Here is a 25931-nt window from a genome sequence, read left to right on the forward strand (position 1 = left end):
ACTGGCGGCTCCTAGCATGACTGTTGTGGCAGGAGCTGTCATTTACCCACTAACCTCTCACTTCTAAGTCTCCTCTGGAAGAGAGGCCCAGAAGAATCCTGCTCCACCAGCAGCTACTTCTTCAACATACATGCAGAGGTTAGATGCCAGTGGTGCAAAGAGTGAAGCATGATTGATATGCAGATGCACCCACCTTCAAAGGACAAATTCCCTCAGGAATGCTGTTGGCAGGCAGCCTGTGGTATCCCTCCTTCACCTGCACTGGTGAGCAAGGCGAGGCTGGAAGGCCTGGCCATTCTGCACACCCCTGGACACTTTAGGAGGCCCAGTGTGGATGTGCCTCCTGTTACTGGCAAGATCAGTTAAGGAGAATCAGTAGATGCCATGGGGGTCACCTGATTTCTTCCTGGAAGCTCCACGCCAAATTGGCCAAGGCTTTGTTGCCTCCACATCACGGTTATATTGTATTTGTTCCTCTGCTCAGTCTTGCCTGTTCCTTTTCTAATAAATGCCTTGCCCACCGAAGGCAGTGCCATTGTTCACTTCTGGAGGACCCAACCTGTGACACACCACTTCAGAAATGCAAAGCGGCACTGTCTCTCTCTGCCTTCAGAGTCAAAACACAAAACTATGTGAAATTCCTGCACATAAAGGTTGCACAGTATGACCAAACCAGCAATAAAATTAATCAGGTAAATATATAAATATCCATACCTACCTCTTTTTATTTCTGTTTACTTATTTTACTTTTTTAAATTGAATTTAATGTGGTGACATTGGTTGATAAAATTATATAGCTGTCAGGTGTGCAATTCTCTAACGCATCATCTGTGCACTGTATTGTGCATTCATCACCCCAAGTCAGGTCTCCTTCCATCAGGTCCTTCCATGAGGACCATTTGTCCTCGCTTTACCCTCTTCTGCCTCCCTCCAACCCCCGACCTCTTGTCTTTTTAAACTCTGGTTAAGTCTTAAATCACATTCTGTAACTTAAAATTGTTGTGAATTAAATCACTCATCTATGTGGTATTTTTAAACTTGTATTAGCATGCTCACCTTTCTAAGTGAATTGTGTCTGTTTTTAATATTTGATGCAAGTGTAATGAGCTATACTTTACCCCATCCTTTTAGGTGAACAGCCTGTGAGTTTTTTTTTAATTTAATTGTTGTTCAAGTACAGTTTTCTATATTTTACTCCCATCCTAGCCCACCCCCCAGTGCTCCCAATCTCCCTCCCATTTCCACCCCCCTTGGTTGTTGTCCATGTGTCCTTTATACTAGTTCTTGTAAATCCTTCCCCTTTTTCCCTAAAATTCCCTCCCCTCTGTCCTCTGGTCACTGTCCCCCTTTCTCTATTTCAGTGTATTTGGTTTTATTTTGCTTGCTTGTTTGTTTTGTTGTTTAGGTTCCTGTTAAAGGTGAGATCAAATGGTATTCGTTTTTCACTGCCTGGCTTATTTGACTCAGCATAATGTTTTTCATTTCCATCCATGCTGTTGCAAAGGGTAGGGGCTCCTTCTTTCTTTCTGCTGTATAGAATTTCATTGTGTATATGTACCATAATTTTTTGATCCATTCATTTATTGACGGGCACCTAGGTTGCTTCCAACTCTTGGCTATTGTAAATTGTGCTGCTATGAACATTGGGGTGCATAGGTTCTTTGGGATTGGTGTTTCAGGGTTCTTAGGATATAATCCTAGCAGTGGAATTGCTGGGTCAAAAGACAGGTCTGTTTTTAGTTTTCTGAGAAAATTCCATACTGTTTTCCATAGTGGTTGTACCAGTCTGCAGTCCCACCATCAACGAATTAGGCTCCCCTTTTCCCCACAACCTCTCCAACACTTGTTGTTTGTTTCTTTGTTTATGATAGCCATTCTGACTGGTGTAAAGTGGTATCTCACTGTGGTTTTAATTTGCATCTCTCTGAGAGTTGGTGATATTGAGCAGCCTGTGAGTTTTGACAAATGCACCCAGTCCTGTAACTCCCACCACAGTCTGGTGGTCAAACCATTCCTCCTCTCAGCCTTCAGCAACCAATGATTTGGCTTTTTGTTTTATACTTTTTTACTTTCTTCTTCTTTTTTTTACATCTGCCACTTTTTTTCGTGCCATTATAGCCTTCTTCACAATCACTCCTGGTATTTTAGGCTGAGGGCGGTTGAGTGACATTAGGCAGCCCCTCAGGCAATGACTCCCCTGCTTCTTCTGGAACATTTTACATTCACCAGAGGATTTCTGCTGCACTGAGACAGGATGTGCTGGTCCAGCTTCTGTGTTACCTGGCTCTGGGGCTTTACCTTCTGCCTTTTCCCATCAGTCGAGCTAGCTCCTTCTTTCTCAGAGTTCATTGCTTTAAGGTTCAAAGATTCCCCACTTGAACTGAGTAATCACAGAGAGGCTCCAGGACTCATGAAATCAAATGAATTTATGTTTCAACTCTAGTAACTCAGAGTATATCACCTACTTTCCCCCTATAAGTTTTAAATTTAAATGGCTTACAGCTTCATTAAATTGTAAGTTCATTTAATAAGAAACACCTTTACTGCTAGCACTTGAAGTAAAAAATCACAAAGGAAAAAAGCTTATTTTTAGATAACTGAAACTAAGCCTAATTCAAGCCTTCATCAAGCTATACCTGGATGATTAAAATATTCTTCTAAATGATTCCCTACCTCTACTCTTAGTTCTCTTTCAACATTTGATTCTTTGCAAGAATATCGGTGTTGTCTTTCTCCCTCTTTAAATCTTCCAATACAGCTGAAGTGTTACTCAAAAGTGAAGGCTAAAGAGAAGCAACCATGGTATGTGTGGCATTTAACATAGTACACAAATTCATTTGAAATAATGCCTCTGTTTCCCACACAATGTATTGATAATATAATAGCTTTTTTGGAGGAAGTCCCTTCAAAATAGAATTATGGACATACAATATTTGCATTTCCATGATAGTATCAATCTGCAGTTCATATTATATTTTCCCATCCAGCTAGACAAAAATATAATAGGAGAATGTGATTTGGAGTTTAGAGGAGTCTTATGTTCTTGTACTTTTCTACAGCCTGAGAAAAGAAATACAAGTGCACAATATTATTTGCCTTTGTGGATGAGAAGAGGATGAACTGACCATAAATTTCTAACTGGATAGGTCATGGTGAGCAGCCTCTCCCTGGCCATATAACTTCTTTAGTAAAAAGCTTATTTTTGCCTTAAGTCGGCCCTGTTCATTGTTTCGGTGCATCAGGTTAACACACGTTTGAATTGCCCCCTTTCAGACTCCATCCTCTATAGTGGACCACTCTCAAGAGAACACAAAATCGGAACTACTTAGTAATCTGATTCCTGCCATTCTTTCAACCACCTCCAGGTAATCTTCCTTCATTTCAAAGGCATGAAAGGAACTGCGGAACAGTTACTCTCCAGAGCCTTTGAGATCTTGCTTCCCTGGCTTGTGTCCTCAGTTTTGGCTCAAATAAACGCATGAAAATTCTCTACAAGCTTGGCCATGTCTTACATTGATAGCTTCGTTAAGTGTTTTTACATAAGAACCTAAGGAAGGCAATCTATCAAGTTTTTAAGGCAGCGTCCAGTGAAAAATAATTATCTGCTGCTATTTCTTAGTGAACATCTGGTTTCCTTGTTTCGATTTAGAATAAGAAACAGCTCAGAAACCCACTAGTTCTCAGGCTCAATTGATTTAATGGGAACAATTGTGTTTTTTATTTAATTTAATTTCCTAAATTGCAACTATTATTATCTCTAATCTTGGGTTTTGATTTATTCTTTATTTTACAGATGGAAATATTAGAATGTGCTGAGGAAACTTTCAAACCAAGCTGCCCCCTTTTCTTGCCTATCTGATGTTACCTCGTTATGTCATTTTCATAAGCACAGGAATAAATTACTGGGTAATAATTGATAGCTGACCTGTACAAGTTAAAACTTGAATGATTAGTCAATATATCTGTAGGTAGAAACACTTGACTATATTTTAAGATATTTCTCCTATAACTTTAAGTAGGTAAGGCCTTTCTTTACTTTTCACTAGCCAGATCCATATCTGATCTCAAAAAGAGAATCAATAATTTAACAAATACCTATTGAGGGATTTATGTGCAAAAAATGAAACAATAGATATTTCATAAGTGCTGACTATATATCAGAAACTATGTTAAATATTTTGTATTACCTATTTACCTATTTAACCTTCATAACAAACACATGAGAAAGACTTTTACTCCATTTTGCCAATAAGGAGACTGAAGCATATACATCTTTGAGACTGGACTCAAATCCCACAGCAAATCCGTAGCATCCAGTCTACTCAAGTCTGTCTGACTCTAGGGTTTGTACTTTCACTCGGCACGCTATCATGCTTTGTTCTCTTAGTTGGAGGTACAAAGATAACGGAGAAGTAGTCCTTGCCCCAGAGAGCTTTACTGCCTCATAGATAATCTAGTTAGAATATTCATATAGGTCATTATAAATCAAGGGGAAAGAAATGATCAGCCTAAGAGTTTATTTAGATCAAGTGGCCTAGCAATTCTAGTTAGAGTGAATGAAGCAGCTTTTTGTGGTTGCAGGAGTCAAGGATGGTTTCCAATAGGAAAGAAAGAGCAAAATATAATAATTAATAGCATGAACTTGATTCATGAACTTGGGTTCAAAGCCAAGCTCTGCTGTTCGTTAGCTGCATGATCATGGGCAGCTCTTAGGGGCTCAATTTCTTCATCTATAAAGTGTAGGTAATAATAATTGTTTTATAGGGTTATTATGAAAATTGAAAAAGCCAATATGTATAAAAGCAGGTGGAATCATGCTTACACTCAGTACTATTTGTCTATTTATTTAAAAAACATTTTGAACAGGACCATAAAACAGTAGTAAAATCACCTATGAACATGGTGAAAAATGAGAAGGGGGAAAGATTAGCATTTTTTGTGGACATAGATCCCTCAAGTCACTATGGAAGTTATTATAATTTAACTTTTAAAGATTCTGTAACTCCTAGGGGTAATAGTTGAACCTCATTTATAGCATACCCAACAAAACTAACTCCGAAGTCTCCCATGCCTACATGGCCTTTAACTGAGCTCAGTTTTTTCTTTACATTCTACCAGTCGCTATGTCCTTCCATTTTCACCTCCATAATTTTTCCTGACTCCACCTTCTCTTCTTATTTCCAGCTGTCTTTGCCTTCCTAAGGATTACCGCTTTCTACTCCCTTTCAATTGTTTCTCTAGCCTTCTTTCTCTCTCTTTTATCCCCATCCTTCCCTCTTTCTCTTCCAATCCCTCTGGATACCCCAAACTCATTTTCACTGGAAAGAATAGATTTGCATCTGTCACTTCATAGATCATATGTTCAAAAGCCTCACAATCCCAACAGAATGCAATCCACGTTATAAAAAAAAAAGGTGAAAACTCCAGACATCTGTGTCTAATTCCTCACAGAATGACTCTGGCTCTCTAAGGCAAGTCATTCCACTTCGCACATGCTTGGCAGTTTCATGAATCCGTGTCCTATCCCTGTTTGTCAGCCTCTCCTCTGGACTCTTTTTATAATATGATGTAACCAACTTTTCTAAAGGTCTCGATTCTTGGGGGGGGGAAATAATTACATCCATGAAGAACCTATTACAAAATGAACACAGTGACCAGAGCCCCAACAGCTTCGATAAAAGACTAGAAATTTAAAAGGAAGTTTTTTAAGAATTGTAAAAGTAAATGACACTTATGTTACCCTTCCCTGACCTTTTCATTGAACACAGTGAGAATTCTGGGGGGTAGCTTTGAGAGAGTTTGATACAGGTTCTCAAATATTTGGAAATGTATGTGAATTTNCTCACAGAATGACTCTGGCTCTCTAAGGCAAGTCATTCCACTTCGCACATGCTTGGCAGTTTCATGAATCCGTGTCCTATCCCTGTTTGTCAGCCTCTCCTCTGGACTCTTTTTATAATATGATGTAACCAACTTTTCTAAAGGTCTCAATTCTTGGAGGGGGGGGGGGAAATAATTACATCCATGAAGAACCTATTACAAAATGAACACAGTGACCAGAGCCCCAACAGCTTCAATAGAAGACTAGAAATTTAAAAGGAAGTTTTTTAAGAATTGTAAAAGTAAATGACACTTATGTTACCCTTCCCTGACCTTTTCATTGAACACAGCGAGAATTCTGGGGGGTAGCTTTGAGAGAGTTTGATATAGGTTCTCAAATATTTGGAAATGTATGTGAATTTAGAAACATAGACCTCTGTGCCTCTTTCTTGCCTGCAGGAGTCTGAATGCTGGAGCTAGTGAAGAAACGAGGGCAGCAGGGAAAAGAGAGAGAGCTAATTTCTGATGCAATTCATCTGTCGTTTGCTAAATCAAAGTGCATAAGATCCCCCACATGGCACTCAGATGCCAAGCAGTGTACCTGGGCTTGAGTTGCCTCAAATGGTTCCTGCTTAAGAAGCTAATGTACCTCCACAAGATGGAAGCTGAAGACAAGTAGCAAGCGGTTAGCCTGTGTATTTGCCTAGATCAGGAAACTGAGAAAGTTCACTTAGGGCTGGTGAAATACCACGATCAGTAAGATGCTTGCCCACATTCCTGCAAACCCTGTTCTGCCCCTGGCAGTGCAACCAGAGGGAGGAGTAAGTAAAGGAAAACCAGATCAACTACTTCAGAGCAGCAGGTCCCCAGGAAAGCACACAGGCCAAAACTGAAGGGAGAAATTTTAACTGGAGTGGGATGGAAGTTTAACATAAGGTAGAATCAGATTTCTTAATTAAGAGTAGTCTCAAAGCTGTGTAATCTTTCTCTCATGTCATTAATAGGGTAAGTCGCTCTTAAGTGGTGAGTTTTACAAAAATAAAAATAAAAATAAAATGAAAGGAAACAATGCATTGTTTGTCCCATCAGGTTTTGCTCATTTAACAAATCATTTGACTGTAGAATCCTTCCTTACCAGTAGAATCTTAACTTACTTAAAATTGTCACTTAAGAAAGGAACTAATCAAAGGAAAACACTCACTACACCTTTCCCCACATATGTCTTAATCATTTCGCCATGCAACTCCTTGACGGAGTTATGTGTACTATTCACCTCTGCTACCTTCACCACCTCCCCTGCCATACTCCTCCACTCTAGGCACTCTGCTCCTCCAACCTCCCCTTAGCTAAGCAACACTTGATGCCCTTTATTTTCTACAACCAATGGATATTGTTCACTTGTTTTATTTGAAATCTTATTATACATAATACTTGAAAATTCTATCTTTGAACCATTATCTTCCATTGGCTCCCATTACATTGCATTGAACTCTCCTGTCTTCCCTCCAATGTTTTGCCCAGATATTTTCAATCTGCTTATAAGATCATCCTCTTTTACAAATGATTCGATGTTGTAGTTTCTTAGGGCTTCATGCTAGATCATCTTTTCATATAACTTTATATGCTCTCTAATAATCTTAATGTTTGCAACCATAGTTGTCATCCATGTGTCAGTGATTTTCCAATTTATTTTATGTCTATATAGTTAAAAACATACTTGATTCTTCCATTTAAATATCTCAAGTGCACTTCCAACTTCACATATTTGGAGTGAATCCTCCCTGCACTCTTTTCTCTTCTCCCTTGTAGTAAGAGAAGTAGGGAAAAACAATTCAAGAGTGCTTTACCATTGGCTACTGGTAAACGCCGTAAATACTAGATGCTTAGTGTTTGATTGATATTTCCAGTGTAAACAAAACCTAATTAAGATTTAAACAGGAAAAATTGAAAGTAACTCTGTAGCATATTGGCAATAAAATTGAAGTTGATTTTGCTAAGAAGTTCATTTAAATGCATAAAACTAAGAACAGTTTTATTTAAGAAAACTACATCTGATTATGACTGGGTTTTGGCAATTGATTTCTTTTCTATGGGGAATTTATAACAGTTCACTAATTTATCAGTCAATTCTGTATTTATTTTGTCTTTTTTTTTTATTGCTTCTTGGTGTTTACCTGCATTCTGTTAAGTGTCTCACTTTTTAAATATTTCTATCTCAGCAGAACTTATCTTTGGCATTGTTTCTGCTTTTGCTTATATTGTCCAGGAGACTTAGTCTAATCAAATACTTCAATGTCCATTCATTTACATTAGAGAAATGCATTTCAGTTCTGGCTATAAAGTCTTCTGTTTTGACCTTTAACTCTATATTTTACCTTTATTTCTACTTGTAGTTTGTTTGTCTCCTTGATCAGTCATTGATATTAATTTATTCCTCTCCACTCATGTGGCCTGCTTTTACATTCTCTTTAATTTTTTTTCTCCTTAACTAGTGGGTTGGTCCATCCTCAATACTTTCTTGGATAGCAGAAGAACCTGTGTATCTAGTGGAAGAATCAAAATAAATCTCAGTGATATTTCTGTCCATTTCAACTTTAAAACAGGAATTCCTAATATTTTTGGTATCATAAATCATATGTTGATCTGTTAAAATCAGGAAGCCCTTCTTTCTCAGGTCTAAATGAATAAAATCAAATGCATAGGATTATCAAGGGAAATGTATTATTTTGGAATGCCTTTAACAAAATATTTAAAATTATCATACAATAATATATGCATATTTTAAGATATTTCATAAAATGGGATAGCATGGGTCTAATAATTGCCATATGCTAAAGTAGGTATGGGTTTAGGATGTTTTCTTTTTTTATTGAATTTACTGTAACCACATTGGTTAATAAAATTATATAGGCTTTTGGTGTAGAATTCTATACTACATCATCCGTATATTGTATTGTGTGTTCACCACTCCAAGTCATGTCTTCTTCTGTCATCACCATCTGTCCCCCTTTATATGATTCTACAGCCCACTAGTCCTCTTTAGGGTATTCTTTTTAATTAATTGATTTTAGATAGAAAGAGAGGAGGAGAGAGAAGAAGAGAGATAGAGATAAAGAGAAGCACTGATTTGTGGTTCTACTCATTTATGCTTTCATTGGTTTATTCTTATATGTGTCCTGACTGGGGACCAAACCCACAACCTTGGCGTACTGGGATGATGCTCTAACCAACTGAGCTACCTGACCAGGACCAAGATATTTTAAAATATCTACAATATCTCATATATATTATAAATAAATCTATAATTTCATTAGTGTCAACGTTATAGGTACTACTGTGATTTATGGTTTAGAGACAACACTTACTAATTAGAAGTTAATGAAAATTAAGTATATAACTTTAATCAAGATTTTCTGACCCATGGATCCTAATCATGGATCCCATAGGGATCTAAGGACTCAAGATTAATAATGTCTGCTTTAAAACTTGCTCAATCTACAGCACGGAGTCATGCAAAAATGCATTAATTTCATAAATATTTATTGTGCTTGATATTGATCATTTTAAAAATTAAAGCCAATAACTGATTCTTAAAGAATTTGCATTCTGATGGAAATAGGCATTTTAAAAAGTACAAAATTAGATTATTGTATGCTATATTAAAAATTATCTAAGTATCGAGTGGAAAAATTACAGTGTGGTAGAGAATACTAAACAGACAACTATATTATATATCTATGCTTGCTTTTTAGGAGGGAACTTTGGCAGCATTAGAGAAAACAATTTTGTTTGGAGACTGATGATGATAATCACAATAACGATGATGATGAACGTGATGATATGTGTGTCTAGAGAAGGACAAGGTTGAAAATGTCAAGGAATTAGGAGCTGGGAAAATCCCAATATTTATACTTGAATTGGTACATAGATAGTTGTGCTGTTTACAAAATCAAGCTTGTGGGATATTCTGATTTAACATAAAAGTTATGCATTCCTTTTGGAAATAGGAAATTGAAGCATTGGTTAAAAATATCCAGCAGGCAACTCAAACAACAGGAAAAAAAATAGTGCTGTGTTTGAGAATCAGGGATATGTAGGTGATTTTATATTAGCTTACCAAAGAAAGCAGATAGAGAAAAAACAGGAGGCTTAAGAATGGAACCATGAAAAAGATCTAAATTTAACGGGTAGCAGAGAAGGAGAAACCCCTCAAATAAGGAATTCTCACTGAAGCAGGAGAAGATAGAGATTGATGCCTTGGAGAATAAAGAAAAATTTCACTTTAGCCTTGTTAAAAAATCAACTTTGTAAATTTTAAAGACCTTATTGGCTTTATTCAATGATTTGTGAATCAAGTAGCATCCAGTCCAGTAGACAGAAAGGAGCTCCAAGGAACTATTCAAAAATAAAATACTTTTGTAGACAGATGGAAGTGGGACTGAGAAAGTTATACTAAGCAGAAAAGCAATATGGTTATCACCATGTTGCTTGCCTATAGGGTATTGCAGGGGTCTATCAGGCAGATTAACTAATTTGTGTTGATCAGGCAGTTCCTGATTGACTGGTTTAATATTCCATTGCTAGGAAAGTTGAAACTGTAATTATGTCTCAGGTTGGTGATATTGGGTTTAACATAAGTGACCCCATTTTGGGGTCTGTGTTCTTATTTTTAATAGTCCTTTACTATTCATTCTACTATATAATTTCTTCTTTCATATTCATTCAACAATTATACTTTTTATTGTAAAAGAAGATTTAATATTATGCATATTTACAATAGTTTTTAATTCTTGAAGAAAATTATATAAATTCCACACACTATTTATATTAGTTCTGTATCTCTCTCTTAAAGATGTGATGTGCAGATTTTCATTGTTCTCTTACAGTACAGTCTCTTCCCATTTATATCATGTATTTTATCTTCTCTGGTCAATTCTAGACATTTAAGAATGAAAATTTTTGCTAAAGACACTACTTAGTTACAAAATCATGATTCTTTATTACTCCACATTTGCATTTACCACAAACCCCTTCCTGTAGTTATAACTTCTTTATATTTTCCCATCTCATTCTAGTTCTCAATAATTATTTTAAAAATGAATGGCAAGTTGATTTGCTTGGGGCCACTAATAAATAAGGATAGCAGGCTTTTCTTCCCACATGCTTCTTATCACTGGGAAGTTAATATTAGCATAAATCAGGTGACTCAGTTTGAAACACAGAAACAGCAATGAAAGTCTTCTAGAATTTTCCTATGGCATCTTAAACATCTTAAGGGTATTTTAAATGTCCTACTGGAATAAGTATTAATTTATCTATTTAAATCTAATAATTTTGGAATGTCATATATATATTTTTTATTTTCCTCACTTTTTAATCTTTATATCATTTCAGTTCTTGTCTATTTTATTTCCAGAGTTTAACTATTTTCTTTAGAACTTTTATCTTTTTAAAATGTGATAAAGGTACACACAAAATATGTAAAACATAAGTGCACACAGCTTCAAATTATTAAAAAGTGAACAACAGTTAAGCTACAAAGGTCCAATATAGTGGCTGAATGAATAAGAAAAAATACCCTTACATGTTTTGTTGAGAAGAGATATGCCTCAGCTCAAAAGGCACACACAGACTGAAAGTAAAGGGAAGGAAAAATGTATTTCATGAAAATGGAAATAAAAAAGCTGATGCAGTAATACTTGTACTAGACAAAATAGACTTAAAGCAAAGGCTATAACGAGAAACAATAAACTACCCTACAACTCCATTTCTGGACATTTTTTCAAAGGAACCTAAAATGCTAAATCAAAAAGGTGTATACATCCATGTGTTCATTGCAGCATTATTTACAATAGCCAAGACATGAAACCCTCCTACGTGTCCATCAGTGGATGAGTGCATAAAGAAGTAGTGGGGGGTCTATATGATGGAACATGACTCAGACATAAAAAAGAATGAAATCTTGCCATCTGCAGCAACATGAATGGACTTAGAGGGCATTTTGCTGAATGAAATAACTCAGAGAATGACAAATGCCAGATGATATCACTTATATGTAGAATCTAAAAAAAAACAACAAAATAAATGAACAAACAGAAAAGAAATAGACTTATAAGTACAGAGGACATTTTAATGGCTGCCAGCTGGAAGAGAACTTGAGGGAAGCAGGTGAAAATGGTAGACAGGTGAAGAGTTACAAATTGGTAGTTACAGAATAGTCATGGGGATGTATAGCTTAGGAAATACAGTGAACAGTGTTGCTGTAACTGTGTATGGTGTCAGATGGGTACTAAACTGATCAGGGTGATCACTTTGTAGGTTATATGAATGTCTAACCACTGGGTGATACACCTGAAACTAATATAATATTGTATATTAACAATAATTCAAAAATAAAACTTATTAACATGAAATGTACTTTTAAAAACTGCCTAGGTCAAAGGAACATTTAGAGTTTTCCAAGAGTCCCCCCCCTTGCCACTTTTCCATTCTTCAGCTCTGTTTCTTGACTTTTATGTTAACACTTCTATGTGTCACTGTATCATTTCTACATTCCACACAATGCATTTCTAAGCATTGTAATTTAGTTTTTGTTATTTTGAAACTTTATGTAAATTAAGCGATACAGTATGTATTTCTTCTGTGTTTGACTCTTCCCGTTCAGCATTGCTTTTGCACTTTCATCAGTGATGTAGTTCCATTCCCTTTTTTTCACTTTGATTCCATGGTATGGGTGAATCAAAATATGTTTATCTGGTTTCCTATTGATGGTCTTTTTGTTTACTACTACACTGTTGCTATTAATATTCTTTTGCCTTTTTTCCTCGTATTTCATATGCTCTCAATTGCCATGGCTAAATATGAGAAATAGATTTGCTTGCCTTAGGCTTTACAGATTTTCAACATTAGCAGGTAAAAGCTTAAGGGTTTTTTTGTTTTCACAAAGTAGTTGTACCAGTTTACATTTCCAGGAGCATTTTACACATTTTTGTTGCTCCAAATTCTTTCAAACATTTTGTATCATGAGACATTTTTATTTTATTCATTATGGTGCTTGTGCAGTGCTATTTCATTATGGATTTAATTTGAATTTTTCTTATTTATAATGAGGTTGTATATTTTCATGTGTATATTGACCAGTTATAAATTCTCTTTTGTGGAATTTCAATTGCTCATCTTCCCCATTTTTCCATTGTGTTGTCTTTTTCTTATTGATTTCTAGGCATTTTTTAATATGACCTGGATACAAGCCTTTTGTCCATTACACGGGCTGTTTACTTTGTTCTCCTATTATGTGATTTTCATTTCACATTCCTAATGGTGTCTTTGGTAAACCAAAGTTCTTAATTTCAATGTAATCTAATTTATAAATCTTTCCTTTATTATTATTTAATTATGTGTCTTGTATGAGAGATATCTCCCTGTCCTGATACCATGAACATACTTCCCTTTATTATCTTCTAGGAACTCTATTTTCTATTGCTTTCCTTTTCACACTTCGTTCTATGAGTATTGGTAGTGTGAAGTAGGTCTAAGTTTCACTTCTCCACGTGAACACTCACTTGTGGGAGGACTACTTAACGTTGCACTGCTCTGCAAAGCCTTCTACCTCGGTCACACCCCGAGTGCACACACATCACTGGGTCTGTCACTGGGTCCTCCATGCTGGTGACCTATTGCTGTATCCCCATGTCAGCACCACACTGTGTGATTCTTAATGGCAGGAACTGTTGTTATGACTGCATCTATTATTAGTTTAAGCCAATGTGAACTTAGTTTTTCACATATTTACTAGTTTTTTTGTGATCTCTGTTTTTTCTTGCATTAAAAACTGCTCATCTGGTGATATTTCCTTTAGTATCAGTCAGGTATTAGTGAATTCTTTCATTTTAGGTTTGTTTGAGAATGCTTTTATTTCAGGTCATATTCTAAAAAGAAATTCTTTTAGATAGAAAATGTTTGCTTTCAGCATATTGATAAAGTATTTCATAATCTTTAAAAAATTTTTCCTTTCTTTTGTTTTTTAAGATTTTATTTATTTATTTTTAGAGAGAGGAGAAAGGAGGGAGAAAAACATCAACGTGTAGCTGCCTCTGGTACGCCCCAACTAGGGATCTGGCCTGCAACCACGGCATGTGCCCTGATTGGGAATCAAATTGACAACCCTTTGCTTCGCAGGCTGGCACTCAATCCCCAAAGCTACACCAGCCAGGGCAAATAACTTTTTGTTTTTATTTGTTCAGTTACAGTTTTTCCACCTTTTCTCCCATTTCTCTCCCCTGCCCTCCACCCCCACAGTCAATCCCCACCTTATTGCCTGTGCCCAGGAGTCTCCTGTTCATTTTCCTTGACTTGCTCCTCCCTCCCCTTCTTCCTCCTATTACCACCCTCTTCCCTTCCCTCTGATCACTATCAGTTTGTCCTTTATTTCCATGTCTCTGGTTCTATTTTGTTCATTCGTTTGTTTTGTTGATTAAGTTCCACTTGTAGGTGAGATCATATGGGTGGTTTTCATCTTTCCCATCTGGCTTTTTTCATTTAGCATAATAGTCTCCAGTTCCATTCACTGTTGCAAAAGGTAGGAGTTTCTTCTTTCTTTCTGCTCCATAGTATTCCATTGTGTAGATGTACCATAGTTTGTTTTTTTCTCCGTGAGTGCTGCTGGCTTCCTGTCAGCCTTCCTGTGTTTTGCACTTCCCTCTTTTGCTTTTCTGATTTGTGAGTCAGCCAGCCAGGTTCTTTCAAATGTCCTTGCCATTGCCTGGATGGAGGCCTACTACCCTTAAGTCCTGCCCATCACTTTATGTATAATGATGCTGTTTCTTCCAGTGAAATCTCATGCACCCTTTCATAGATCCTCTACAGCTAAACTCCACATGATTATGGCAGAGTCCTTCTATGTTATCCTGAAAACTTAAGGATGGTCTATGTGGACTGATCTTGTTACTTTGTGGTGATGACAGATTGCGAAACACTTCTCCTACAGTCAGCACTAGTATGGTAAGGAGTATTTATAAACGTATTTTTCATTTTGTGTTGTCACAAGAGTCTCTGAATAAAAGACATGATATAATATCATGTGATGATCTTCATTGGATTTCAGTGTAAACCAGATAAAGTAAGTGGACAAAACTAGGTTTGGGTTTCATAGAGCAAATCTCATTGTATGGAAGCAGATGTCCTTTGAACATGCTGAGAAGTTATCATTAGGCCTCTATTGAATGCTACTATTTCTCTCTTTATGTAGTTTTAATTGTTAACCAAGCCTCACTATGAAATAGTATCCTATGCAAATCTTGACCATTGTATCAATGTACATTTCTAATTTTTTCCCCACAAAAAATTTTTTTGGGATTATTTGAAGATGGTGTTTTTCATCAAATGTTGTCTTTATACAGGCAAATATCTGTTTGTGTTGGCAGTACTTATGGTATGATTTTCAAGCCTCCCTCTGAAAACACTCATTTATAAAGTTTTTCTAAAATGTGGGGTCCTGCCCTGCGGTGTGGCTCAGTGGATTGAGTGCGGGCCTGCAGACTAGGAGATCTCTGGTTCGGGTCCCAGTCAGGGCACATGTGTGGGTTGCAGATCAGGTCCTGGTTGTCAGCAAGCAAGAGGCAACCACATATCAAGGTTTCTCTCCCACTCAATCTCCCTCCTTTCCCCCCTCTCTAAAAATAAATAGGTGAAATATAAAAAAAATAAAATAAAGATGAAAATGGAAGAATAAAATGTGGGGCTAGAGCCTATGACTGTGCACCAAATGGCATGGGCCTGTGCAGAACTGTAAAATCAGAATTACTGTTTTTCCTTCCCCTTCAATGCTGTTTCCCTTCCCAAGTGTGTATGGGTATTTTGGAGCAAGCACATAGCATTGTTGGCTTTTGTTGAGTTCTAATCAGATACATGTGTTTGGGGTTTTTCTTTGCACAAACTACGAGTAAGACTTATTTTTCCTTTGTGACATTTCCATTGATTTTTCAAATCTAAAGCCATATGGATTAGTCAGAGATTTTACAAATAATAATAAAAAAGTAGAACTAAGCATCTGTATTTTTTTAAGCAGAAAGGAGTATATTAAAAAGGTATTAGGTACCTCACAGTCTCTCTGGTCGAGCAGGAAAATCAGACTTACAGCCTCCTCCATGTGTAGCTCCTCGTTTTCTGAGTCTCTGTGGGTGAGCCGGGTGGTTACGGCTCTAAATAACATTTTAGAAAGAGTGTACCCAGCCTCTATACTGAAAGGCAGTTTCTGCTTCTCTGCAAAACCAGTAAAGTGAAGAGTTTCCCAAACATAGAAATGAGGTTCAGAAGATGAACAGCTATAAAAATTAATAATGTCTACTACTCTACTTTATGAGTTTAAAATGTATTCTATAACTGGCATGGAGTTTTTCCTTTTACTTGAATGGCAAGTCTACAATATCCCTACTATCTTCTTCTGATTTATTATATAACTTTATTAGTTCATGTTAAATATAAAGAGAGATTTGGATTAGCAAATGCTAACTTTCAACATTAGCTAATGAATGCAATAAAATCATATCAAATTTGAAAATAAATTCTTATTAGGAAATTACTGCTTTAAGTTACTAAAGCAATACTTTGTTTATTATATTTGAGAATCAATTAATTGCAATAGAATAACAACTTTAAGATATTAGATTATCACTTCAATGCATTCTGCCTGACAATTAAGGCTGTTAAAATGCAGATTCTTAACCCCACTTCACACCTATTAATTTTTAGTCTGGATTAGGTCCCAGGAATGTAGATTTTTAGCAAAGCATCTAGGACATTGTATGCACAATAAAATTGGAGAACCGGTATACAAAATACAAGTTAACTTTACCTAACATTTTTGAGAATTCCTTTTCTGAACTCCTACTATAGTTAAAACCAGGTTTCTCTGCAACAACTCTACTCTGATATTGAAACCCATAAAATGGCAAATTGGTTCCTATTTATATCTTTTTAATGTTTAATTTAATTTCTGAATAGGTAGCACATTCACATGGTTCAAAAATCAAAACAATATAAAAAGATATATAGTTATTATTCTTGTTCTGGCTCCTGCTTTCATCCTTTTTATCATTTTTATTAGCTTGTTGTGTATGCTGTAGTGCTTTTATAGATATATTTTTATTTTTTCTTCTTTCTTACAGAAAAAAATAGCAAATCATAAACTCTTTTGTTCCATACTTTTGACATTTAATATATCCTGAAGATCTTTAAATATTAGTAATATATGCATTACCACTCATTAAATATTTTAATAATATTGTTTTCCCTAAATGGCTTTCTGTTTTTAAATTAAATAAAATGACTTTACTGATATTTTTTAATACTTCACATTATATTACAACATGAAGAAAAAGATTCTTAAGGAGTGGATTATCTAGTTAAGAAAGATGAAGTTCCAAGGAGACTACTCAATTTTATTTTTAATGACACACATGTCTCTATTTTGTGAAGGAGGAAGCATTAAACTATTACACAAATGAAAACAGGACTTAGACAAGAAATTGAGAACATGTCTGAGTATTTTCTACTTTTAATAATAAAAGTTTGTCAATGGAAACATTTGAAGTTGTGTTATACAAAAATAAAGCTGACTGATGTCATTTCAAGATGCTGTTTGAAGCAGTGATGTTAAAACTACCTTAATTTTTATAATTATTACTATTAAGATTCTTTTTAAAAATATTTTGAAAGTTTATTTATGTATTGTTAGAGAGAAGGGAAGGGAGGGAGAGAAACATCAATGTGTGAGAGATATGTTAACCAGTTGCCTCTCTCATGTCCCACCTGGGGACCTGGCCTGCACCCCAGGCATGTGGTGTGACTGGGAATCGAACTGGCAAACTTTTGGTTTGCAGGCTGGCACTCAATACACTGAGCCACACCAGCCAGAGCAAAATAAGATTCTTTGAATCACAATTACCAATACTAAAAGTTGGAACATTTAAAATTGACATATTTGTAGGTAAAAAAAGATTAAATATTGGCAGTCAGGAAGAGTTTAACTTAATAATAACACAAGTTTTTGAATTGAGACCTGAGAAACTTTCAGTGACAGAGACGTTAGGCAGAAGTTTCACCAACAGGCATTACAGTCACAGCATACCATTGGCTACTTGCACTTGAAGTGGGAAAACAAAAGGAAAGAGGAAGAGATAAAGGAGCAACAACAATGCATCATATTTTCCATTTAAATTTTCAATTCTCATCAGAATTTCACCATTACTGGCTTCGGTAAAAGGAAGATTGATTATAGAATGATAAATTATGGAGAATACACTGTTTCATAGGCATTTGTCCTCATGCAGAAGTGTATGTGTATTTGTGGCTTTCAAAAACTCAGGGTTCTAAGTTTGCCAATGGTACATCAGACAAGGATTTAATCTCCAAAATATATAAAGAACTCATGTGACTCAACACCAGGAAGACAAACAATCAAATTAAAAGTGGGCCAAGGACCTGAATAGACACTTCTCCACCGGGCCTTGAGACATAGGAAAAAATGCTCAACATCACTAACCATCAGCAAGGTGCAAATTAAAACCACTATGAGATACCACCTCAAACCTGTCAGATTGGCCATCATTAATAATTCAGCAAACAAGTGCTTGTGAGGATGTGGGGAAGCGTGAATGCTAGTGCACTGACGATAGCAGTGCAGACTGGTGCAACTACTTTCCTCCTACATGGATGGACCTACTCTCCAGGTCCATCCATGTTGTTTCAAAAAGTAGTGTTTCCAAGGTTTTTTTAGGGCTGTGTAGTATCTCATTATTTTTTACCCACTCATGTAAAGGTGGGCACTTGGGCTGCTTCCAGATCTTGACTTTTGTAAATAATACAGCAATAAACATCTTTTGCACAGCAAAGGAAACCATCAACAAAATGGAAAAATAACCTATTGAATAAGAGAACATATTCACTGATACATCTGATACAGACTTAATATCCAAAACTTATTAAAAAATTACACTACTCAACACAGAAACAAACAAATAATCCAGTTAAGAAATGGGCAAAGGACATAAATGGACACTTCTCCAAAGGGGACATACAGGTGGCCAGTAGACATATAAAAAGATGCTCAATGTTACTAATCATCAGAGAAATGCAGAGTAAAACCATAATGAACTATCAGCTCATTCCTGTCAAAATGGCTATCCTTAATAAATCAACAAAGAAGCATTGGGGAGGATGTGGAGAAAAGGGATCCTTTACGCACTGTTGGTGGGAATGCAGATTGGTGAAGCCACCATTGAAAACAGTATGAAGTTTCCTCCAAAAATTAAAAATGAAATTGCTTTATGACCCAGCAATTGCACTTCATTGAATATATCCAAAGAAACCCAAAACACTAATTCCAAAAAAATTATGCACCTTTATGTTTATCACGCTCTTATTTTTGATGCTTTGTTTTATAAGTTCATCAAACATTTGATACATACTTAATTTGTCTTCCTAATTAGATTGTAAATACTTCTTGGAATTCGTGCTCCATATCTTCTAGTTGTTGTTGTTGTTGTACATATGTATATGTATGTGTGTGTGTGTGTGTTGGCAATTTCTATCACTAACTGGTACAAAGTTCTACATAGAGTAAAAAAGTAAAGAGCTGTTCCCTAAATAAGGGTTTTGGTTTCTAATAAGATTGAAGTCCTGTACACCTTGAAGAATGCAAGAAATACAGGAGAACTTCTCAATGTTTTGGGTGAGCAATTTATAAATTTGGGATGGTTTAAACCATTATTTAACCATACTTTCTCAGAAGATTCAGAACAAGGCAAAAAGCAGCAGGTTCTGGTTCACCAAATCTACTTACTTTTCCCTCACATAATGCAAGTAAGTACGTTAATATTAACATCTCATATCTCAAAAGTTTTTATAATCCTTTTTGTTTTCATACTGATAACTCTTCTGTAAGATTTTCTTATAATTATATAAATGTAAGTATATAGTAAAATGCTTACCTTTTGACATGGATTGACTTAAATTACTCTTTTATCTATTTTTAGTTTATTTTCAGTTTTGAACCACTCTAAAGCATTGTGTGGATGCCTTTAACTTAAAACAAGATACTATATTTAATGAACTGCCAGAGATGTTTCTCAGATGCTTTCATTTAATTATCATTTTAAGTGGCTTCATTTCATATAATTTTAATAAATTATTGTCTGTCTATAATGAAGGTACAAGATGGCAAAGATAACACTTGTTACTTTGGTTTTTTGGCTCTTTTAAAATTTAGGGGGGTCCTTTTGATCATTTGCCCTTACAATTTCAGGCTTAGCACATATATAAAAGAAGAAAAAATTACTTTCAAGTGGCATTAAAATGGGAAACAACATTTTGAAAATGGTTGTAAACCACCCTTAACAAGGCAGCATTTCTCCAGAGTAAAAAAATAATTAAACACCTACAAACTTTCCTGGATCTTCAAATCTGGGTGTAACCCTTTTCCATGCTAGTGTGCATAATTACAGACACTTTCGTGTTCAATCTTGTGGCAAGAGTGCTTCCTAAATATAATTGTGCTATTTAGAAATTATGCAAGCATATGCATTAGAGATTTTCATCTTTAAGAAACTCTTCCCAATTTACAAAATAAGGTGGTGAGCCAAAACCGAGCAAAAATGACCTAAAGAGAAACCTGAAAGTTGAAAAGAAAGTGGGAAAAGAGGCTAAGCAGAAGGAAATCAGCAAGAAACAACTAAGCCAGACCAATGCATTGCCACCCAGCACACCACTGACAATGATGTGGATTTCTAGTAGGAGAGCCTGGACCCAAACCAGTACTGCAAGATCCTCAGACAAGCAGTGTACCCACTGCAGATCAATGGGGAGGACCTGTCCATACCCACACAAGTTCCATGTAGACTTGCCACTCACTCATTTTATCTAAGAATACTCACCTGTAGCCTGGGGACCACCTGAGTGACATTAACTTAAAGGTGGCAGGTAAGATCTATGCCAAAAGAGCTTCTAGGGAATAGCTTGTTTTCTATGACTGTAGAGGAGGGGGAGTCAAGTTGCAAGTCATGACCCATTCCAGGAATTATAAATCAGAATAATACTTTATTTGTGTCAATAACAAACTGTGTCAAACTGTGTCAAACTGTTTGGGGCAAATCTTGGAAAAATCAAGAAGGGTGAGCTGAGTGTCAGTCTGCTGTCTCCTTGCTTATGTATGTTACCTCATCTTCACTTTGACCACAAAAACAAGGAGATACAATATCGTCAAGAGATACTTGGCCTTGATCCTGAATGACTTTGTGAGGCGGAAGTTTATTATTCACTCTAAGATCATCAGATATATAAGAAGTTCTTGAGATGAGTTGGGATTCCTAGAGATTGAAATTCCCATGATGAACACCACCCCACGGGCAGTTGTGGCAAAGCCTTTTACCATCTCCCACAATGAGCTGGATATAAATTCATACATGAGAATTGCTCCAGAAATTTACCATAAGATGCCAGTGGTTGGTCGCACTGACTGAGTTTAAGAAATTGATTCAAAGGAATTTCTGAAATGAATGAATTGATTTGACTCTTAGTCCTGAGTTCACCACCTGTGAGTTCTACATGGCCTGTGCAGACTATTATGATTTTGAAGGAGATCATGGAAATCAAGGAAAAATCAAGGAGAAGATGATTTCAAGATTGTGAAGCATATTACAGGCAATTACGAGGTCAGTTACAATCCAGATGGTCCAGAGAGCCAACCCCACCACATTAAGTTTACTCCACCCCTCCAGAAAAATCAGTTTGAGAAAGCTTTGGGGGTGAAGATTCAAAAACTAACCTCTAAGAAACTTAAGAATCTCACAAAATTCTTGATGAGATTTATGTGGCAACAGCTTTTGAATGCTCTCCACTGCAGACCACAGACAGGCTCTTAGATAAGATTGTTGTGGGGAGTTACTGGAAGTGACGTGCATCAGTCCCGCATTCTTCTGTGTTCACCTGAAGATAATGAGCCTTTGACAAAACAACACTGCTCTACAAAGGGTCTGACCAAACACTTTGAGCTTTTTGGTATGAAGAAGGGAATAGGCAATGCCTACAACAAACTGAATGACCCATAAGGCAGCAGCAACTTTTCAAAGATCAGGCCAGGTTCAAGGCCACTAGAGAAGACAAGGCCATGTTCATAGATGAAAACTTCTGCACCACCCTGGAATACAGAGAGCCCCTGCTGGCTGGGGCAGGGGCATGGGCAGCTTCTCACAGGCCCCAATAATATCAAGGAAGTATGTCTGTTTTCTATCATGAAACCTGAAGATAAGAAGAAAAATATAACTGCGGATACACTGGAAAACACAACAACTAGCACTTCTATCTAGAAAATAATAATTGCAAGTCACATAACTCAGGCATCTTTGCACTTCTGCAAAAGATCAAGGGCTGCAAGGGAAATCTTACATGTTGCTACCTATTTGACTATTGCAGTTCAGTTACCACAGAGAAAAGCCATTAAGAATTATTCTTTTACTCCTTGTTACCAAATAAACCACTTATGTCTGGCTTAAAAACAACTTTTAATTTATTGATGAGAGACAGACAGACAGAGGGAGAGAGAAACATCAATTAGTTGTGCCACTTATTTATGCATCATTAGTTGATTCTTATATGTGCCCTGACCAGGGATTAAACCCACAGCCTTAGGATATTAGGATGATGATCTAACCAACTAACCTACCCAGCCAGGACCTTAAACTATTTGTCTCTTTAAAAAAAAGAAGAATTATAGAAGAGGTCAGCGTGGATTAAACAGAAAAGGAGAGCATTCATTTTTTTTCAAGTATCCTCTAGATATTTGCCTTCAAGTACTTCCTCTTAGAGGAGAGTATGACTTCACTGCAGCGCAAACAACATTCCTGGACAGATGGCAGAAGACTGGCTTTCTACTGCAGGGTGTGTGGTAGCAAGGAGCAAAGGCTGGTTTGGCAGATGTGGACTGACAAAGTAATATTCCTCACTGCCCACCAAAGAAGCCTACTGAGTGTCCTGTTTGTGTTAGACCAACCCCTCAGCTACTTGGAGGATCAAGGGGTGATGCTAGCTCCCCGCACTTGCTACTGGCTTTTCTTCAAGAAACGAGTGTGGTGTTCGAGCTAGTTCTAGTCAAATGTGGACAATAAACTTACTTACTGAGAGTCTTCGTACCCCACGTGAGGAGCCTATATAAATAACCAATTGGTTGAAACTTGTTGAGGGAGGTCACTGAGAGAATGTGACCCTTGACTGACTGGCAAGCTAGATCCAGGCAATCGAAAGTTCTTCATCCCCTTCCCTGTCCTTAGAATGTACTTGTATGTTCCATCCATCACTCCCACAGTGGGAACTGTTTTCAAAGATGCAACTTTGAAAGAGTAAGGTGAGATCATCTGGAGAGTACATGTGACTAAACTCAGCAAAGGCCTCTATATAAACTTCTAAGATTCTGGCAGGTAGGTTCAGAGATGCTCCCTGTGTGGCTGCCCAAGATAAGCTTCCTAAGCAAGTTCCTTTGCTTATTAAAACTGCCGTGCATCAGTCTGGAGTGGACTGGTCCTTTCTTCCTTCTCTCCTTGCCCTCCACATGTAGGGCCCAGTTTCACATTTCACTTGGGAAGCTCCTGAGGTTTTGAACAAGCACAGATACAGTAGGGCAAGGCCAGAGATCCCATTCTTGTTAGTATATACTGTCAGCAATTTTCCTCTTTGCCTTTGTTATCATTTACATGCCACACTAATAAATTTATACTTGGTGAAGAGAGCATTTCTTAAATAAGGGAATGATCTCTAATCATCCTTATGAATTTGTGCTGTAATTAGCTTGGAGGTCACACAAAAGAAGCTTGACTTCTTTTAATGAGGATGGGAATACCTACTATGCCCATACTGTGGGGTGTCAGCAAATGATTCTCTTCTCCTGCTGAGGAACAGCAATACCTTTTAAAAGGACTATTATTATCTTGTCAAAAGTCAAAGATACATGAATGAATCAATGAAATAGTAAATGCATTTATTATGTGACTTGTTAAGCTTGATAATCCCTGCTAAAAGATAAGTATTTGGTGGTCTACCAGTTAATAAGCATTGACAGACTCAGATGAAAAGCATGCATAAGATTTTTGGAACAATTTGCACTTGAATTAAAATGTGTGCACTTTAACAGCTGGAAAAATGGACAGAAGTCATTTTTCTCTAGGGGTAAGATAAAATAGAAAATTGCTTACCAAGAAGACATCAGCATGAACAGATGATAGTTAAAGATCTAGCTCACTGATTATAAGTGCTATTTTAGAAGTCTCACTTCCACACAGTTCCTGTAGCATTAGCAGTATTCAGGCTTTCTCATAAACCATACATATGTGGCTACAAGAAGGCAAAAGTAATTTGATGTCTTGCTGTTTCACATTCAAACTTGAAACAAATGGGGATATGGAAATGTTATAGCAGTAGAAACAATTTGCTGGTTCTATCATACCTACATTGGTCAGTATGAGTCTTGATATTAACTCCTTCAGTTCACTTGAAGATATATAGAAAGTTCACTAGAAGACAGGCCATAAAAGCATAAATCTTTGTTATAAGTAATAGTAGAGATAGCATCATGTGGCCATCTTTCGTTTGTCCATACATGCATTTTGTTGTGTATTGTTTTGTTTTTTTATGAAAGTTTTTCTCTCTTTTTTCTAAATATTTTTTAATTTATTGATTTGAGAGAGAGAGAAAGAGAAAAGCATTGATTTGTTGTTTCATTTATTTATGCATTCATTGCTTGATTCTTGTGTGTGCACTGACCAGGGATCGAATCCACAGCTTTGGCTTATTGGGATGACATGCTAACCAACTGAGCTACCCGGCCACATCCTGTTTTTTTTATTTTTTTGTTTTATTGGGTTTTTGTTTGTTTGTTTTTTTGCTTGAACCAGAGTGTTTTTCAGAAATTTGGCAAAGGTTTCAATTGCGTGGCCCCAGTTGAAGCTGGGATAGAACCTGTTGCCCAGGGATGGGCAGGTGAAATAAAAACAGTGTATCTGAACCCAGGGCCTCAGATCTGCAAGATGATGTTGGGGCTTGTGCAATTTGGCTTGGTGTTAGGAACTTCATACACCATCCTCAATCATCATTGCATTGATTCTCAGAGAGGCGCACCATTTAAGCATTTCATAACAAATCATTTAGTAACAATTCTGTCACTTTCCCAAAGGCCCCACTGGAGTCAGCCAGGTGTTGAACCTTGCCTTCTGTGTTGTGGGCTTCTCTTCACGCATCAGTCACACAAAGACATACCACCTACCTATTTCACCACCTCTACCATCCACCACCTACTTGACTAATAGACTAGAACACATATAGCCAGCCAGCCCTAAAGATAGGGAAAGAAACCTCAATGTCTTTGGATTTCACTTTATAATATTTATTTTAAAATAAAAAATAACGTTATGTTATAATGTTTGCTGGATACATAATAATGTTATCACAGCAGTGATAGATAAGGTAGAAGTCAATTTGTAAGACATAATCAGCAACATGATATGGGGATTGTGGTGAATGTGACATGATTTGTTATGTACAGTACGGGATGGAAAAGAACCAGGGCAGCATTCTGACTTGCAACTCCTCTTCTGCACCTAGAAAAATTATGCTTCTGAGCTGCCATTTTTAATTAAGGTTGGCACCAATCCCATTGGAAGCACATGAATTAGACATTACCATTTCTGAGCAATAGGTGAGTATTCAGTTTCCAGTTTGTTCAAATGAATTGTCTAATTCTTTGTCCCTTTCTACTAATATCTCCAATCTCTTAATTTGTATTTGCATCTGCTAAAGAAACAAAAAAGGAGGAGGCGGAACTAAGGTTGCATTTGTATCTATCAATCCCAGAATGGCGTGGTCTTTCCCATGTCCTCCCTTTTTCTTCTTTTTCCAGATTTAACTTTGCCATTTTTTAAATCTGTGGGATTCTCCACTTTAAATATATAGTAAGTAACAACTTCTCAATTTTGCTAATACTTCTTCCAGAAGAGGCTGGTATATTTATAAGAAGGTATGGGACCAACAGAGGCAGAAGTATCAATTTTTAGCTGAGTGTTGAGTTCTGT

The 25931-nt window shown here is 36.6% G+C and overlaps 1 pseudogene; it reads left to right on the forward strand.

Moving 5' to 3' along the window:
* Window positions 1-168: 168 nt before the first annotated feature.
* LOC118975931 (lysine--tRNA ligase-like) lies at window positions 169-22181 on the forward strand (annotated as a pseudogene).
* Window positions 22182-25931: the final 3750 nt, after the last annotated feature.

Source organism: Sturnira hondurensis, unplaced genomic scaffold (assembly GCF_014824575.4).
Source record: "Sturnira hondurensis isolate 20B ecotype Veracruz unplaced genomic scaffold, ASM1482457v3 Scaffold0020601, whole genome shotgun sequence".
In the NCBI taxonomy this organism is placed as follows: Eukaryota; Metazoa; Chordata; class Mammalia; order Chiroptera; family Phyllostomidae; genus Sturnira; species Sturnira hondurensis.